We start from the raw sequence: 14363 nt of genomic DNA on the forward strand, positions 1-14363 counted from the left end.
TCTTCAAGACATTCAAACGTGGTTATAGAGGGTGCAGAAGTTCAACACCTCAAGAGAAAATGTCAATTGGCTTTTCATAGCCGACATTAAATGCTTGTCATTGTAAGATTGCATGGAAGTGACACTTTGTGTTTTTCCATTGGTTGTGTAACTGGCCATTTAGAAGATTCGGAGATGGGAACGTCAACTATAATGAAAGTTAAGACAAGACAGAGGCAAAAATACAGGAGCTCTACAAGTGGTGACTTTATTCTTGACAGGCAACCACCATCTCAATGATCTTGCGTGACACATAACAATTGATAGGCACTAGCCAGGCCTTACTAATCAATCACCAACATCCATTTCCTATCCTTACAGTAGCAATGGCCTATGGTTCATCAATCTGTGCTTCTCCCACCATAAGCTTGCCATGCACTGGGCTCTGTCTGTGTGCTGATAGAATGATGCAATCCCCAAGTGTTCTTACAGCACAGAGAGACCAGACATTCCCTGTACACAGACTGACCAACCAGTGCTACAAGGGTTAACTCAATGTGTGTGTGAGTGTGTGTATATGAGTTTGTGTGCTTGTGTTTGTGTGCTTTGTAACTGTTTTATTGTTCCACCCCACCCTGCCCTGTCCTGTCCTTCCTCCCCCACCTCTAGCCTAAGTGGCAGGTATAAAATGACAGAAAATGATAAGAGAGTGTGAGTGAGTGAGGAAGTGGTGACATCATCAGGATAAACCGGTGGTGACTCAACTCCCCCCACCCCCAACACCCCACAACCCTCTCCCAAATATATATATATGTGTGTGTGTGTGAGGGGGGTGATACTTTGTAGAAGCACCTTTGACAGTGAAGACAGCTGGCAGTGAATACAAAGTATTTCAGGGTATGTCTCTAAGAGCTTTGCACACCTGTATTGTGCAACATTTGCCCTTTTTTATTTTTTTTATTCTTCAAGCTCTGTCAAATTGGTTGTTGATCATTGCTAGGCAACTATTTTCAGGTCTTGCCATAGATTTTCAAGTAGATTTAAGTCAAAACTGTGACTCGGCCACTCAGGAACATTCACTGTCTTCTTGGTAAGCAACTCTAGTGTAGATTTGGCCTTGTGTTTTAGGTTATTGTCCTGCTTAAAGGTGAATTCATCTCCCAGTGTCTCGGGGAAAGAAAACTGAACCAGGTTTTCCTATAGGATTTTGCGTGTGCTTAGCTGCATTAGTTTCTTTATTATCCTGAAAAACTCACCAGACCTTAACGATTACAAGCATACCCATAACATGAAGCAGCCACCACTATGCTTAAAAATATGGAGATTGGTACTCAGTAATATGATGTATTGGATTTACCCCAAACATAACACTTCGTATTCAGGACAAAAAAGTCAATTGCTTTGCCACATCTTTTTTGCAGTATTACTTTAGTGCCTTGTTGCAAACAGGATGCATGCTTTGTTATTCTGTACAGGCTTCCTTCTTTTCACTCTGTCCTTTAGGTTAGTATTGTGGAGTAACTACAATGTTGGTGATCAGTTTTCACAGCAATTCAATTGTGTAACTGTTTTAAAGTCACCATTGGCCTCATGGTGAGATCCCTGAGTGGTTTCCTTCCTCTCCGGCAACTGAGTTAGGAACGACACCTCTATCTTTGTAGTGACTGGGTGTATTGACACACCATCCAAAGTGTAATTAATAACTTCACCTTGCTTAAAGGGTTATTCATGTTTGCTATTTTTACCAATAGGTGCCCTTCTTCGCGAGGCATTGGTAAACCTCCCTCGTCTTTGTGGTTGAATCTGTGTTAAAAATTCTCGACTGAGGGACCTTACAGATAATTGTATGTGTGTGGTACAGAGATGAGGTAGTCATAAAAAAATTATGTTAAACACTATTATTGCACACAGAGTGACTCCATGCAACTAAATATGTGACTTGTTAAGTACATTTTTACTCCTGAACTTGCCATAACAAAGGGGTTAAATATTTATTGACTCAAGACATTTCAGCTTTTCCTTTTTAATTAATTTGTAAACATTTCTAAAACTGAATTCCACTTTGACGTTATGTGGTATCGCGTGTAGGCAGGTAACAAAAATAATCTCTATTTAATTTATTTTAAATTCAGGCTGTAACACAACAAAATATGGAAAAAGTCAAGGGGTGTGAATACTTTCTGAAGGCAGGTGCATGGCTGAATACCAGGCAGGTAGCCAGCTGTTGACATGTCTCTGTCTCTCTGTCCCAGCTCTTTTTAGTTATGTAGCCCTCCGGCCTAAACTTCTGCCGTACCTTACTTCATTGTTAACTTATAGCCATATGAGATACCAGACCCCATCTCAGGGATGGCTAACTTTGGGAGATCCCTTCCATCTCCACTGAGTTAGGTAAATCTGCTTTTATTTTTTTTGCACCTTGTGAAATTATATCCAAGGTTCTCTAAAATTGTATGAATTGATGCCTCCAGGGTAAATTCAAAAAGCTGATTAAAATCAAAACAAATCAAATTGTATTTGTTACATGCGCCGAATACAACAGGTGTAGACCATACAGTGAAATGCTTACATACAAGCCATTAACCAACAATGCAGTTTTAAGAAAAATTGAGTTCAGAAAATATTTACAAAAAGTAAAGTAACACAATAAAATATCTATAACGAGGCTATATACAGGAGGTACCGGTACCCAATCAATGTGAAGGTGGTACAGGTTAGTCGAGGTAATTGAGGTAATATGTACATGTAGGTAGGGGTAAAGTGACCATGACTAGATAACAAACAGCGAGTAGCAGCAATGGTCAATACAAATAGTCCGGGTAGGCATTTGATTAATTGTTCAGCAATCTTATGGCTTGGGGGTAGAAGCTGTTAAGGAACCTTTAGGATCTAGACTTGGCGCTTACCGTGTGGAAGCAGAAACAACAGTCTATGGCTTGGGTGACTGGAGACTTTGAAAATTCTTTGGGCCTTCCTCTGCCTAGTATAGAGGTCCTGGATGGCAGGAAGCTTGGCCCCAGGAACGTATTGGGCCATACGCACTACCCTCTATAACGCCTTATGGTCGGATGCCGAGCAGTTGCAATGCTGGTCAGGATGCTCTCGATGGCGCAGCTGTAGAACTTTATGATGATCTGGTGACCCAGGCAAAATCTTTTCAGTCTCACGAGGAGGAATAGGCGTTGTCGTGCCCCCTTCACGACTGTCTTGGTGTGTTTGAACCATGATAGTTTGTTGGTGATGTGGACACCAAGGAACTTGAAGCTCTCGACCCACTCCACTACAGCCCTGTCAATGTGAATAGGGGCGTGTTCGGCCCTCCTTTTCCTGTAGTCCACGATCAGCTCCTTTGTCTTGCTCACCACACTGCCAGTTCTCTGACCTCCTGCCTATAGGCTGTCTCACTATTGTCGGTGATCATGCCTACAACTGTTGTGTCGTCAGCAAAATCTGCCACGCCGATCCTCCGTGTTGAGGATCAGCATGGCAGATGTGTTGTTGCCTACGCTTACCACCTGGGGGCGGCCCGTCAGGAAGTCCAGGTGTTGAAGTCAGCGAACAACATTCTTACATAGGTGTTCCTTTTCTCCAGGTGAGAAAGAGCAGTGTGGTGTGCAATTGAGATTGCGTCATCTGTGGATCTGTTGGGGCGGTATGCGAATTGGAGTGGGTCTAGAATTTCCGGGATGATGGTGTTGATGTGAGCCATGACCAGCCTTTTAAAGCACTTCATGGCTACTAAGGTGAGTGCTATGGGGTGATAGTAATTTAGGCAGGTTACCTTGGCGTTCTTGGGCACAGGGACTATGGTGGTCTGCTATAAACATGTACGTATTACAGACTCGGTCAGTGAGAGGTTGAAAATAGGTTGAGGTTGAAAATATCAGTGAAGACACTTGCTAGTTGGTCAGCACATGCTCTTAGTACAAGTCCTGGTAATCCGTCTGGCCCCTCGGCCTTGTGATTGTTGACCTATTTAAAGGTCTTGCTCATATTGGCTACGGAGAGTGTGATCACACTGTTGTCCGGAACAGCTGGTGCTCTCATGCATGCTTCAGTGTTGCTTGCCTTGAAGCGAACATAAAAGGCATTTAGCCCATCTGGTAGGCTCGCGTCACCGGGAAGCTCCCGGCTGGGTTTCCCTTTGTAGTCTGTAATAGTTTGCAAGCCCTCCCACATCCGACGAGCGTCAGAGTTGGTGTAGTACAATTGAGGACCTTTTTACTGAAGAACGTGTTTTTTTTCTATGATTGTGTTTGGCTTTTAGTGTATTGATGGGAATATTGATGTGTATAATGATGTGTATTATTGATGTGTATAGTGTGTATTGATGTGTATAGTGTATAATGATGTGTATTATTGATGTGTATTGTTGTGTCTTTGCCATCATTAAAAGTGAAGACTGTTATTTTATCAAATCAATTCTCTGTAATTATTATTACGAGATTAAACGAATCATGTAAATGTAATTAGGAAGTCGGGGCACCACGGAAAATCTTCAGATTACAAAGTTATAATTTTCCGAATATAACTCTTCAGATATTTTAATATCTGACCAATTAGTCTTCTATTAATGAATTATTCTGTACCTCACGTCATTCTCATTCCAAACGTCGTAAATTGTTGGTTATCTGCACGAACCCAGCCTTTACTATAAATCATCCATACACCAATTGGCTTAATCATTTATTTACTAACTAACTAAATAATCACAGAAATACATAAACAAACAAACAGTTGATATATGTTACTAACAAGATTATGGAAGATTCCCTAATGGGCTAAGCCGATATGACGGCTTGGTGGACAAAGGGAAGTGGGTGTGGACTGAGAAAGAAGCGGGAAAGACAAAAGGGATCACTACACACAGTTGATAATTGTATTAACTGAAATACAGATCCTTGATGAAAACCTGCTCCAGAGCGCTCAGGCACTCAACTGGGGCAAAGGTTCACCTTCAAACAGGACAGCAACCCTAAGCACACAGCCAAACATTGCAGGAGTGGCTTTGGGACAAGTCTCTGAATATCCTTGAGTGTGCCAGCCAGAGCCTGGACTTGAACCCGATCCTACATCTCTGGAGAGACCTGAAAATATCTGTGCAGTGACGCTCCCCATCAAACCTGACAGACCTTGAGAGGATCTGCAGAAAAGAATGGGAGAAACTCCCAAATACGTCACCGGTCTTCTAGCCATCATTGATCTATGTTTCATTTTCCATTGGTTTTGTCTGGTCTTCTTACACACCTGGTTCCAATCCCATTCATTATATGTTGTGTATTTAACCCTCTGTTTCCCTTCATGTCCTTGTCAGAGATTGTTATTTGTTATGTTCATGTTTTATGGACTGGTGTGCGACGGGTTCTTGTACCCACATTTATTTTATTGTGGACTTCGGTTTTGGAGCTTGTGTGTTAAGTTATTAAAATACTCCATTTATACCAAGTTTGATTCTCCTGCGCTTGACTTCCCTGCCACCTACATACACGACGTGACATTTAGACAATTTTCCTTTCCTGCTAAACATTCCAAATGTAACGAGTAGCTTTGGGTGTCAGGGAAAATGTATGGAGTAGAAAGTACATTATCTTCCTTAGGAATGTAGTGGAATAAAAGTAAAAGTTGTCAAAAATATAAATAGTCAAGTAAAGTACAGGGGCCTCATTTATAAAACAGACTTACGATCAATTTTGATCTTAAGTATGACTTACGCAGAAATCCACGTATAAGTAGTTATTTCTAAAACCTTACTGTGACGTGGAAATGATCTTATCTCTACGCAGAGTCTAGACTTGACGTAAGTGATTTTCCTGCTGGTTATGTATGGATATTCTTTTTTTCCATTGCAGTTTAAGGTCAGAGCATTTCTTATTTACATCAGCCACAGTTCTGTCTTGCTGCCCCACCTCGTTCACTGCAGCGGCGACACACTCCCAAGCTACCTATTTAGCTTTGTTTGTCAACCCACTATTTAGTCCACCGAATAATACATGTCTTCAATCTCCTCTACCATCGCCGTGATCTCGTCTTCCATAAAGTTAGCTTTTCTCCTTTGGTCCATGGCTATTCCCGACTAAACCCTAATTTGTGCTAGCATTCTGTAAGGGGAAATCACTGATTGTAAGGCACATTCAGGTGCCGTCAATTTTAAGTTAATTTGAGAGTTATTGATCACAGGTGCGTAAGTTACAAATGGGCTTCTTAGAACCTGCGTAAGCAAGGTTTTTTATGCTCAGTATCTTTAATGAATCCAACGCAAGCACACCGTCGGAAATGATCTTACCACTAAGTTCAAGTTTAAATCTAAGAACATTTTTATAAATGAGGCCCCAGCTACCCAAAATAACTACTTAACAATATTTTTACTTAAGCGCTTTACACCACTGCCACTCTGCCAAAAATGGCCTGATTGGTGGAGTGCTGCAGAGATGGTTGTCCTTCCGGAAGGTTCTCCTATCTCCACAGGGGAACTCTGGAGCTCTGTCAGAGTGAACATCGGGTTCTTGGTCCCCCCACTGACCAAGACCCTTCTCCCCCGATTGCTCAGTTTTACCGAGTGTCCAGCTCTTGGAAGAGTCTTGGTGGTTACAAACTTCTTCCACTTAAGAATGATGGAGGCCACTGTGTTCTTGGGGACCTTCAATGCTGCATAAATGTTTTTTTACCCTTCCCCAGTTCTGTGCCTCGACACAATCCTGTCTCGGAGCTCTACGAACAATTCCTTCGACCTCATTGCTTGGTTTTTGCTCTGACATGCACTGTCAACTGCGGGACCTTATATAGACAGGTGTGTACCTTTCCAAATAATTTCCAATCAATTGAATTTACCACAGTAGACTCCAATCAAGTTGTAGAAACATCTCAAGGATGATGAATAGAATCAGGATGCACCTGAGCTCAATTTCTAGTGTCATAGCAAAGGGTCTGAATACTTATGTGAATAAGGTATTTCTGTTTTTATTTTTAATACACTTGCAAACATTTCTAAAAACCTGTTTTCGCTTTGTCATTATGGGGTATTGTGTGTAGATTGATGACGATGTTTTCTTTTTTAAATCCATTTTAGAATAAGGCTGTAATGTAACAAAATTTGGAAAAAGTGAAGGTGTCTGACTACTTTCCGAATTTACTGTATATATTTACCCTGGATTGCTGATGCTATGTGTTGGATATTGTGAGCCTTTGAAGCCACCGGTCGGCCATATTGGTAATCCCCAGTAGGAGCAGTCCTCCATAGGGATGAATGGAATTCTACAGTATTTCAATTAAATGTTTCAAGAACAAAAATCTATTTAAGTATTTTTGTTGCTGTAGTGGGTACAGTAACATTAGGAATCTCAAACTATTCTGCTTAATTAAGGAAAATGTTTTTATATATTTTCATATACTTATATGTATGTTTAGCTCACATAATATAATTTAAAAGTATGCATTAAGGTCTGTGTAATAGAATACATGTGGTGAAAACCAATGTAGACATTAATAAATGCATTTCTATAGCTTTCAAAATATTTTTTACAATATTTTTTACAATGGTGTGGGAGTGCCTAGATGGAGGCCTAGTGACTTCAACACAGCACCCCCTATCAGTCCTCTAGTGTATATATAAATCATTGGTATGTTTGTGGGTACTCAAACCAGCGACCCATTGTGGCTCCCACCCACATCAAAGTTTCCCATCCCTGGTCTTGGGTGTCAGGCAAGGTGGAGGTGATATTGGCCTTGACTGGCCTCTCAAAGCACTTCATGATGACAGAGGTGAGTGCTACGGGGCGATAGTCATTTAGTTCAGTTACCTTAGCTTGCTTGGGTACAGGAACAATTGTGTGCAACTTGAAGCAAGTGGGAACAAGAGACTATGATAGGGAGAGGTTCAATATTTTTAGATTTAGATTTTTTTCGCACAATGCAATTTAATTTAAGGTAATCTACTGTATTCAGTTTATAAAGTATATTATAGTATAAAGATTTACCGTGACAATTGCAGGATTTTTTTTTACAGTGTCCACAAGAAAACAATGGTTTAGGCTGCCTCTGGTCAACTTCTGAATGCTCCAGTCTTGCACGTGTGTGCATGCACACAGATACAGACACAGACACACCAGCCATCTGGCCTGATTCACAGCAGATAGTGTCGTTAATAAACCGATATAGATCAATACTGTAAACATGGTTAATAAACCAATATACTGTAGATAAATACTGTAAACGTGGTTTATAAACCAATATAATCAATATTGTAAACATGGTTAATAAACCAATATACTGTAGATAAATACTGTAAGCTTGGTTAATAAACCAATATAGATCAATACTGTAAACATGGTTAATAAACCAATATACTGTAGAATAATACTGTAAGCGCGGTTTATAAACCAATATAGATCAATATTGTAAACGTGGTTAGTAAACCAATATAGATCAATACTGTAAACATGGTTAATAAACCAATATACTGTAGATAAATACTGTAAGCGCGGTTTATAAACCAATATAGATCAATATTGTAAACGTGGTTAATAAGGAGGTATGTGGAGATCATTGTCAATCTGTGTCCTCAAATATACCTTTCCTCTCTTATCAGACACAATGCAAACGCCCAACAAACAACTCTATGGGATTTTTATAACATTATCCTGCTGTGGGATAGGGTTAGGGTTCAGGATCTAGGTTCTGGTCCTGGCCTTTGGAGTGCATGATAGTTCAGTACAGTTCAGCACAGTTCAGATCAGCACAGTTCAGCACAATAGAATGAAAGCTCTTCTAATGCACAGATCAGATAAGAAGAAGTCAACACTCACCAAAGCATTTGGGTAAGAGGAAAGGGGACGGGGGTGAGGCAGAGAAAGGGGAGGAGAGGGTGAGGGAGAGAGGGGGTTGAGGGGGGGGAGGGTTGGCACACAGGGGGATAAGTAGTCAGGGGATGACCCAGTGTAAGACGAGCCGAAGGACGAATGGAGATTTACTGCGGGCTGCAAGGAAACATCCATCTCATTCGGGGAAGGAAGGGGGCAAATAGGGATGAGGAGAGGGGAGGGAGAGGGTGAGAAGGGGAAGGGGAAGGAAGGGGGAGAAGCGGGAGAAGGGGGGGGGTGAGAAAAGGGAGGAGTGGGAGGAGGGGGAGAAAGGGGAGAAGAGGGAGGAGGGGGAGGAGGGGGAGAAGGGCCGGAAGTAGAGAGTGGCATCCTCAGCAGTCACCTTCATCAGAATGCACCGGGAGGAGGGAAGATGGGAGGAAGGGAGGGGGAGAGGTGGGGAGGGGAGGAAGGGGAGAGGGGGGAGAGAGGGGAGGAATGTGGTTAGGAAAGGGAAGGGGAAGGGAGGGGGAGGAAGGGAGGGGGAGGGGGGAGAGGGACGGGAGGGGGAGGGAGGAGGAGAGGGGGGAGGAAGATGGGAAGGAGAGGGAGGGTGAGGGAGGAGGGGAGGGAGGGAAAGGGAAGGAGAGGGAGAGGAGGGGGGAGAGGGGGAGGGAGGGGGAGGAAGGAAGAGGGGGGGAGAGGGTGGAGGAGAGGGATGAGGGAGGGTGAGGAAGAAGGGAGGGGGAGGAAGAGGGAGGGGGAGAGAGGAGGGATGAGGGACTGGGGGATAGGGGGTTGAAGGAGGGGTGATGATGAGGGGGAAAGTGGATTGAAGGAGGGGTGATAGGGGGGTTGAAGAAGCGAGATATGGAGGGGTGAGGGAGAGGAGGAGGGGGGTAAAAGGAGGGAGATATGGAGGGCATCCAAAAAACCTGAAGAATCTGAGCGCTCTGCCAAAACCTACTCTAAGTGTCTCTGCCTCCACCCTCCACCATCCCAGATACATATACAATTTCTACACAATTCTACATGCACACTGCACATACCATCTCTACACAATCCCAGATACACATACTGACTTTACACAATCCTAGATACACATACAATCTCTACAAAAGATAGAGAGAAAGAGAGAGAGAGATAAAAAGAGAGAGGGGGGAGAGAGAGAGAGAGAGAGAGGGAGAGAGAGAGAGAGAGAGAGAGAGAGAGAGAGGGAAAGAGGTAAAGAGAGAGAGACTATATCCCCTCAATAGAATCCCCATACTTTAACGATGACAGCTTCTCCATCCTAGAGTGGAATATCAACCATTGCCAGGCCCAGGGACATGTACTAGTCTGTGGCGACCTAAATGCCATAACTGGACAAGAACCTGACACTCTCAGCACACAGGGAGACAAACACCTACCTGGAGGTGACAATATTCCTTCCCAAATATGCCCCCCCTTGACACAACTATGACAAAACAACCAACAAAAACTTCTGCAGCTCTGTGCCACGCTGGGTCTGTACATAGTCAATCATAGGCTTCGAGGAGACTCATATGGTAGGTACACCTATAGCTCACCCCTTGGCTGTAGTACTGTAGATTACTTTATCACTGACCTCAACCCAGAGTCTCTCAGAGCGTTCACAGTCAGCCCACTGACACCCCTATCAGATCACAGCAAAATCACAGTCTACTTGAACAGAGCAATACTCAAGCATGAGGCATCAAAGCCAAAGGAACTGAATAATATTAAGAAATGTTATAGATGGAAAGAAAGTAGTGTAGAAACCTACCAAAAACAATTGGGCAACAACAAGTTAAATCCCTTTTAGACAACTTCCTCAACAAAACATTTCACTGTAATAGTGGTGTAAACTTGTCAGTAGAAAGCCTACACAGTATATGTAACGTTTCAGCTTCCCTATCAAATACATTTTTTCAAACATACAACCTAAGAAAATTAACAATGACAAATGGTTTGATGAAGAATACAAAACCTAAGAAAGAAATTGAGAAAACCTGAGTCTACGTCTTCACTATGGTGAATCACTAAAACAACACAGAAATACACTACGGAAAAATTATTAACAGCATGTCAGAAATCAGCTCAATGTAATTGAAGAATCCATAGAATCTAACCACTTCTGTGAAAAAAACATGAAGACATATCTATCCAAAATGGAGATGTATGGATAAACAACTTCTCCAATCTTTTTGGCTCTATAACAATGAACAAACAGCAAAAACATATACATGATCGATTACAAATCTTAGAATCAACTATTAAAGACCACCAGAACCCTCTGAACCCCCTTTTTTTCTTTTTTTTCTTTTTTGCAGTTTGAACTTCCGGCGCCGACCGAGATGGCCGCCTCGCTTCGCGTTCCTTGGAAAATATGCAGTATTTTGTTTTTTTATGTGTTATTCCTTACATTGGTACCCCAGGTAATCTTAGGTTTCATTACATACAGTCGGGAGGAACTACTGAATATAAGAGCAACGTCAACTCACCATCGTTCCAACCAGGAATATGACTTTCCCGAAACGGATCCAGTATTTTGCCTTCCACCCAATACAATGGATCTGATCCCAGCCGGCGACCCTATGCGACGCCGTAAAAGGGGCAAACGTAGCGGTCTCCTGGTCAGGCTTCGGAGACGGGCTCATCGCGCTCCACTCCCTAGCATACTACTCGCCAATGTCCAGTCTCTTGACAATAAGGTTGATGAAATCCGAGCAAGGGTAACATTCCAGAGAGACATCAGAGATTGTAACGTTCTCTGCTTCACGGAAACATGGCTAACTCAAGAGACGCTAACGGAGTCGGTGCATCCAGCTGGTTTCTTCACGCATCGCGCCAACAGAAACATACATCTTTCTGATAAGAAGAGGGGCGGGGGTGTATGCCTTATGATTAACGAGACGTGGTGTGATCATAACAACATACAGGAACTCAAGTCATTCTGTTCACCTGATCTAGAAATCCTCACAATCAAATGTCGACCGCATTATCTACCAAGGGAATTCTCTTCGATTATAATCACAGCCGTATATATTCCCCCCCAAGCAGACACATCGATGGCCCTGAACGAACTTTATCTGACTCTTTGTAAACTGGAAACCACACACCCTGAGGCTGCATTCATCGTAGCTGGGGATTTTAACAAGGCTAATCTAAAAACAAAACTCCCTAAATTCTATCAGCATATCGATTGTGCTACCAGGGCTGGTAAAAGCTTGGATCATTGTTATACTAACTTCCGCGACGCATATAAGGCCCTCCCCCGCCCTCCTTTCGGAAAAGCTGACCACGACTCCATTTTGTTGCTTCCAGCCTACAAACAGAAACTAAAACAACAAGCTCCCTCGCTCAGGTCTGTTCAACGCTGGTCCGACCAATCTGATTCCACGCTTCAAGACTGCTTCGATCACGGGGATTGGAATATGTTCCGCATTGCGTCCAACAACAACATTGACGAATATGCTGATTCGGTGAGCGAGTTCATTAGAAAGTGCATTGACGATGTCGTACCCACAGCAACAATTAAAACATTCCCAAACCAGAAACCGTGGATTGACGGCAGCATTCGCGTGAAACTGAAAGCGCGAACCACTGCTTGTAACCAGGGCAAGGTGACCGGAAACATGACCGAATACAAACAGTGTAGCTATTCTCTCCGCAAGGCAATCAAACAAGCTAAGTCCCAGTACAGAGACAAAATAGAGTCGCAATTCAACAGCTCAGACACAAGAGGTATGTGGCAGGGTCTACAGTCAATCACGGATTACAAAAAGAAAACCAGCCCCGTCGCGGACCAGGATGTCTTGCTCCCAGACAGGCTTAATAACTTTTTTGCTCGCTTTGAGGACAATACAGTGCCACTGACACGGCCCGCTACCAAAACCTGTGGGCTCTCCTTCACTGCAGCCGAGGTGAGTAAAACATTTAAACGTATTAACCCTCGCAAGGCTGCAGGCCCAGACGGCATTCCCAGCCGCGTCCTCAGAGCATGCGCAGACCAGCTGGCTGGTGTGTTTACGGACATATTCAATCAATCCTTATCCCAGTCTGCTGTTCCCACATGCTTCAAGAGGGCCACCATTGTTCCTGTTCCCAAGAAAGCTAAGGTAACTGAGCTAAACGACTACCGCCCCGTAGCACTCACTTCCGTCATCATGAAGTGCTTTGAGAGACTAGTCAAGGACCATATCACCTCCACCCTACCGGACACCCTAGACCCACTCCAATTTGCTTACCGACCCAATAGGTCCACAGACGACGCAATCGCAACCACACTGCACACTGCCCTAACCCATCTGGACAAGAGGAATACCTATGTGAGAATGCTGTTCATCGACTACAGCTCAGCATTTAACACCATAGTACCCTCCAAACTCATCATCAAGCTCGAGACCCTGGGTCTCGACCCCGCCCTGTGCAACTGGGTCCTGGACTTCCTGACGGGCCGCCCCCAGGTGGTGAGGGTAGGTAACAACATCTCCACCCCGCTGATCCTCAACACTGGGGCCCCACAAGGGTGCGTTCTGAGCCCTCTCCTGTACTCCCTGTTCACCCACGACTGCGTGGCCATGCACGCCTCCAACTCAATCATCAAGTTTGCGGATGACACTACAGTGGTAGGCTTGATTACCAACAACGACGAGGCGGCCTACAGGGAGGAGGTGAGGGCCCTCGGAGTGTGGTGTCAGGAAAATAACCTCACACTCAACGTCAACAAAACAAAGGAGATGATTGTGGACTTCAGGAAACAGCAAAGGGAGCACCCCCCTATCCACATCGACGGGTCAGTAGTGGAGAAGGTGGAAAGTTTTAACTTTTACCGCCTCAGAAACCCGGATCCGGGATCACCCCCCACCCCCCCCCACACTGATTAGCATCGCTAGCATAGCGTCACAATTAAATAGTAGCATCTAAATATCATTAAATCACAAGTCCAAGACACCAAATGAAAGATACAGATCTTGTGAATAAAGCCACCATTTCAGATTTTTAAAATGTTTTACAGGGAAGACAAAATATGTAAATCTATTAGCTAACCCCGTTAGCAAAATACACCACTTTTCTAACTCCATCAGTTTCTTACTCCATCAGGTGCTATCACCAATTCGGCCAAATAAAGATATTGATAGCCACTAACCAAGAAAAAACCTCATCAGATGACAGTCTGATAACATATTTATTGTATAGCATAGGTTTTGTTAGAAAAATGTGCATATTTCAGGTATAAATCATAGTTTGCAATTGCAGCCACCATCACAAATCTCCCCAAAGCTACTAGAATTACTACTTAGAGCAACGTGTATTACCAATTTACTCATCATAAAACATTTCTTAAAAATACACAGCTCACAGCAATGGATAGACACAGATCTTGTGAATTCAGACAATATTTCAGATTTTCAAAGTGTCTTACAGCGAAAACACAATAAATCGTTATATTAGCATACCACATTTGCAAACGTTACCCGAGCATTGATTCAAGGCAAAATTAGCTATAGCGTTATCATCACCAAAATACATTAATTTTTTCACTAACCTTCTCAGAATTCTTCCGATGACACTCCTGTAACATCATAT

This window comes from Salvelinus namaycush, chromosome 10 (genome assembly GCF_016432855.1).
Source record: "Salvelinus namaycush isolate Seneca chromosome 10, SaNama_1.0, whole genome shotgun sequence".
In the NCBI taxonomy this organism is placed as follows: domain Eukaryota; kingdom Metazoa; phylum Chordata; class Actinopteri; order Salmoniformes; family Salmonidae; genus Salvelinus; species Salvelinus namaycush.